The sequence below is a fragment of the Aphelocoma coerulescens genome, chromosome 2, assembly GCF_041296385.1.
Source record: "Aphelocoma coerulescens isolate FSJ_1873_10779 chromosome 2, UR_Acoe_1.0, whole genome shotgun sequence".
In the NCBI taxonomy this organism is placed as follows: Eukaryota; Metazoa; Chordata; class Aves; order Passeriformes; family Corvidae; genus Aphelocoma; species Aphelocoma coerulescens.
In genome coordinates this window covers 22,206,618-22,212,617 of record NC_091015.1, presented here as the reverse complement: position 1 = coordinate 22,212,617, position 6,000 = coordinate 22,206,618, and positions in this window count along the sequence as shown.

Sequence of the window (6,000 nt, the reverse complement as noted above, 5' to 3'; positions counted from 1 at the left end):
ATGGTGAGAGAAATTCAGAGTCTGATGCTGTAAAGGAGTAGGGCATCTGCAACCCCTTACTTCAGCATTTGTTCCCTACACAACAGCCCCACTGGAAAGACTCCAGACTTTTTTTTCTTACATACCAAATAGTTTGCATATAAGAAAAGATAGGATTAAGGAAAAGACAGTTTTGCACTTTCAGAATATTTTTCACTTTATAATTTGGAGCCAAAAAGTTATTTCCAATCTTGTTTTTCCAGTCCTGGAGAAGCAGATTATAAACTCCTTTTCTCAGTGCCTGCCTTCCTGTGCCACAGCCTTCTGGTCCTACTGCAGCTGCACTTTCCAGAACTATTCACCTCCCGCTTACACCCAGTGAGCAGACAGTGACTGTGCATGAGGAGCTACACCTACACATTCCTGCAGTTTAAGAATCTCTTCTGTCATTTCTTCCCACACAGATTTCCTCTCTTTCCTTTCTAGAGCCTTTCTCAATACTCAGCGGAGTGAGTCACTTCACAAGACGATTCCTGGTCTTCCTTCCAACTGAGCATGACTGTTCTCCCCATCCTGTAGCTCTCCTACACTGTGCCTGTGCCTGGATGAGGGTACCTTACAAGAGGATATATCCTGTCAAGACATACATAAGGTTATGAGATAATTTCAACAGTCACTAAAGCATGGAAAATTAGGGAGAGTTTGAGTTTTGCTGATTCCTCTAAAAATTGTAAAATATCATCAGTTTTAAAAGCTATGCTTTACCACATTTCCCATATGACCATAATTAAATGGATGGATATGCCTGTGTTTGATACAGAAGATTAAGTTTAATTATTGTTCTGTGCTAAGAAAAACATTGGGGGGTGGGGGACACACGATAGGTGCAAGTATGGTACTAAATTTCAGCCTTCAAAAAGCATAACTTTAGCCCCCTGCAGTTGCCAGATAACATTTCTGAAGTTGTTGACATATTAAAAGGGTGGCAGTTCATTATGAAGCCATTTATATTTTGTCAGACTGTTAACAAGATTTGTGTTATCTGTACCGTGCAACAGGAAGGCTGCTGCAGAATCCATAATAACTTCTTACTATGCATGCCAAATTGCTGGTGCAATTGGCAATGAGAGGAAAGGAATTGGAAGATGTATTAGTAACAGCCTACATGAGTTGAGAGCCAAGTTACCCAACCCTCTTTGTGCTGTTGCTTGATTAAATTCATACTACATCATTAACCCATCAAATATTCAAATTATCACAAACTTCAATATCATACTAAATTCTTGGAGTTAACAGAAGTAAAGGTATATGTACTCCTGATTCCAAACATGAAATTTTTTTAATGTGTTTAGCACACTTTGATCTACATAAATTTAACCAACAATTCCTTGCATGACAATACAAATCTATTAAAAACTAGTCTTCTACTACTGTCTATACCTATACATGCCCCAGATTACACAGTGTCATCTCAAGAGTAACTGTTTTAGCCATTCTTCTCTTGCTCCTTTCTCTCCAATATAGCTTCTGAAAGATGTCATTTGTCACCAACTTCCACTGTCTGCAGTCATTATTTGAAGTGTTAAGTGCATCACAGTGAGACCCTTCAGAAGGTGATGATATATCAACAGGGAGACAATATATTGATAGTCATAGAAATTGAAACTTAAGGCTAAACAGAGCTGACAAGCCATTGGTAAAATTATTTAACTCTTTTTGAAACAGGGATCTTGTGAAGCTGAAATCCTGACACTGAGCACTATCACCATAAAGGCACTCACAGAAATGTTGGGTTTCTTATACATCTTGTGCTTTCAAAGTGCCATCTTTTAGGATTTAAAAAGCCATGCTAAATATGGTTTAGGATACTCAGCACTTTTCAAAATTTATCCAATAGAAGGGAAATTAAAAACTTTACGTGCTAACTTTCCAATTTAATGGTACAAATTGACTTAACTAAGAAAGAATGGCAGACACAGAACATAACATAGGTACAAGGAAATTTTCCAGATGAAACGTAATAATCAGTCAGATTATGCATGGAGATTTCATTTACAATTCCCAAGACAAGAACCAAGGTGATACGAGTTGAAGGAGGGAAGTTACTAACTTAGAGGTAAGATTACAGTTTTGAATGTGAAGGCCATACATTCCTTCTAAACATCCTGTTCCAGACAAAGGAGACAATGCTGAGCTACAGCTAATTATAGATTTTCACCCCCAAACCACCAACAGTTGTGATATCTCCAAAAGGAGTGAAAGCAAAGCAAGCAATGCCACAGCACTCATGCCCAAGCTGAGCAGATTTTAATAGCTTGAACTGATTCCTGATAGGTTGTGTCATTAACATAAATGTGACCTGTAGCCAGGAACAGGAGGCAGAGGCACTATGTCACACCTGCACACAGGCTAGAGGAACCTCTTAGAGACAGCAACACAGTGCTCTTTGTGGTAGGAGAGGTGACAGTCAAACTATATAGCCTGAAGAAGACCACACCAGGTCCCTCTCCTGTGCTCTTCAGAATGTCAGTCATTGCCATCTTCTGGTTTGCAGTTAGACAACTTTTACACATAGACTACAAGTTTAGCAAAATCAACTACCTTACTGCCAATCTGATCACCAGTCCCATCAGACTCTCAGTGTTCCTGAGGATCTGATTTTTATACATTCAGAATGTACAGAAATGACCAAGAATCATCATTGCTCTTCCCTGTATCTGCCATGCCTGATTTCCACTAGCTTTGGTTCCCCTTCTGAATTTCCACCAACTACTCCTAAGGAAGCATTTTAAACTTTTGGAGGTTTGCAACATACAGAACAACAACAAACAACAATTTTAGGGTTTTCAACAAAACAATCACTCTGGACACTTGATTATAGCTGGGCTATTTGTTAATTCCCAGTTTCACATAGAAGACTTTCAAAACAAACTTTAAAAGAAGGTTTTCTTAAAGCATAGTATTGACATTCACTATGCTAAAGAGAATGGAGATGTTAAAAAAAAAGGTTTTCCTAGCATTTAAACAGCATGCCATATATTCCAAAGCCCAGCAACCATACTCTCCTATATACATAGAGAAAGAAGGATCTGTCTGATAAAACTCAAATATGTTGCCTCAAAATCTAACTAGAGACAGCAATTAAGTAATATCACCACTCAATATGACACTGCCACAGTGACATTTGAATATTTAGTAGAAGCAAGTACATTCTATAATTATTGTTGACTTTCTGAATACTGTCTTGATCAAAATCTTGATTTGAATTATTTACTGAACACAGTGAGTAGCCCAATGTCAAAGCTAAATGAAGAATCTTTTTTTAGACTGTGGCCAAGTCTTCTTTTTACAACTCAGAGTAGCAGAGTTATAAATTCCTATAAATGCCTCTGATGAACATAGCATAGCATGCTTGACCCAGAGGTCCTTGTCTCTTTTAAAGCTGTAAGTATGTGTAACCTCTTTTTTCGGCAACCTGGATTGATGCAGTTGTATTGGAGTTTCCTAGACATTTTCACATGCTGCAAAAATACCTGTGGGAGGTCCTTTTTCTTTCCCTGGCAAAAGGCCAGAGAAACTTCCAAAGAAAAACATTCTTCCACCCATCTTTAAGCATTCACACTCAAAAGTTTAGAATGTAAATCATTAATTTTTTTCTTCTGGTAGTCTTCCTTTGTATGAAGCTTAGATAACTTTTTTAAAAATTCAGATCTGCTTGAAAAAATTGTATTTTAAATTTAGTTTTAAAGTCACTAAGAAGTTTTTTGTAGTTTCACTGTTCTGGTACAGTTGTAGAAGTACAACTTAGTTCTTCACACCAGTTAGTTATATTAGTATAAAGTATACATTAGTATACTGGTTTCAGCTATGAAGGTAAAAAGTGCCTAAACCAATGAATTGTGGCTGTCACTGGTTAGCTGTGCTGGTAGAAGCCATACATAACCCAAACCTAACACTAGCATGCTGCTGAAATTCTCAACTCTAAGTGAGGACCAATTCATTTCAGTATTAAGAGGGGGAAAAAAAATAATAAATGGGAAAAAACCCCTAGAAGTATTGTGTTACTCAATATTTTCTTGCACAGCAGCTACAGACTGTGTATATTTTTCTTTAAATACTACTGGCAGCTTTCCTGTAGCTGAGTGTGTACAATTACATTTAAATTCCTCATTCCATATCCACATAAGCAGACAATGCTTTCCCATCTAAGAAATCCTGACTTGATTAGTGAGAATGGTGTGATTTTAATGGTGTGTCTTCCAAAGGCATCTTTCAAGGTCACTATTAAAACCTACAGATTCTTCAGGACTACTGACAATGGCCTGCAAAGAAAGTATTCCTAGGGATTTAGATTATATACACTACTTATCATGAAAAGAAGTAAAAAAGAAAGCTATCACAAATCCCTGCAGGCCCATCTATTCACATGCCTTCAGCAGTCATTTATTACATATTCCATGCCTTATCTGGTGCCCATTTGTAAATGATACAGAATTTCGAATACAGTACTGTGTACATCTTGTGTGTATATTTTGTTGCTCAATCATTGAAGAGTAAGATGGATGAGAGTGAATCCATAGACCGTGCTCCTATCTACTCTTAGCATCCTTGTTTTGACAGATGAATGAGGTGTAAGGTTGTGAAGTGGAAAGAACACTATTTAGTAATCCATTAACATGCAGGGATTATGCCTTCCCCAAGCAAGTGAAATGACAAGTGTGTACTTATTTTACTCAATGACAAGTAATAGAAGTGACATCAGACATGCTCCCTCTTTCATGTTCTTCCTACACAAATAAAAGCTAAGTGGACTGGTATATTAACTAAAAATCAGGTGCAATTGCTTTAGGTACCCAAAGCCTATGTAATGATCATGTTTATCGTCATCAACAACCTGATATCGGTGATCATTCTTGATCACTGCAATGCCAGCCTGAATGACATTCACTGTGAAATACACCTTAACAAAATGATATTTAGTTGTTTAAAAAAAAAAGTAGAAACTGTTGAGTGTGTCAGTGTTAAATTTCCTCTATTGTGAAAATCTAGCAAATAGACTGACTCTAGTTTTACAACTCTTCCGGAAATGCGTCATTTAAAAACATAGTTGGGAAGTCTTTGGATGCAAATTGAAGTAGAAAATTATTTCATCACAGTTTTGGCACTATTACCCAGGTTATAGCTTGAGTATTTTCCAGTACCATTTTAACTGAGAGCAAATAGAAATATTTACATCATAATCATGCCAGAAGTCCATGAAAACAAGGAAAAGGTGTGGTCAAGGGGCTACGAAGGTGAATGCCTTATGTCTCCTGAAATATAACTGAAGATTCAGAGTCTGCTGCTCAACCCCAAATAATCAGTTTGTATTTGGAGGAGGAAGGCAGGCTTTTGACAAACATATAGCTCTGGCAAGAAGAGAGCTTTGGAGGGGGAAAAAAAGGTGAAGCTGGGGGTAAATCTCCTCCATTGCCTTCACAGGTTTGATCAGGCACATTTTGCCACCTGTAAAGAAACTCCACAGTTATTTGTTTCCTAATAGACATATTAAATAGCTAGGGCTGACGAGGACAACTAGACTAGACATTAATAGGCTCACCACACCCAGTGAGGCTTTGCTGGACAAGCAATTGCCTGCCAGATGGGGAAGGGTTGGTCTCCATTAATCCTTGGAGTGAGCTGACCCTTGATGTTGCTGAGTTGGTGGCTTCCTATTATTTTTTTTCTCTCTTAGGATTTTATGCCATTTCATGTCAACATTTTTTCTCTTAAATCTTTGAACTTCTGCCTATCCCCATCTCAACAATCTTACCTGCAATTTTACCTTTCTTACCTCACATGGCTGCAGGCTATGTGCTTTCTCTCAGTTCTCTCACAACCTAACAGTCTGCTTAGGAGTATACACCAAGGTTATGCAGCTGAACTGAATTGGAATTGGCCTTGGATCAGAGGCAGCTCAACCCAAACAGGAGAGTGACAAGGGCCAGAGAACTCCAAGAATTTTTGCCCACTTAATTTGGA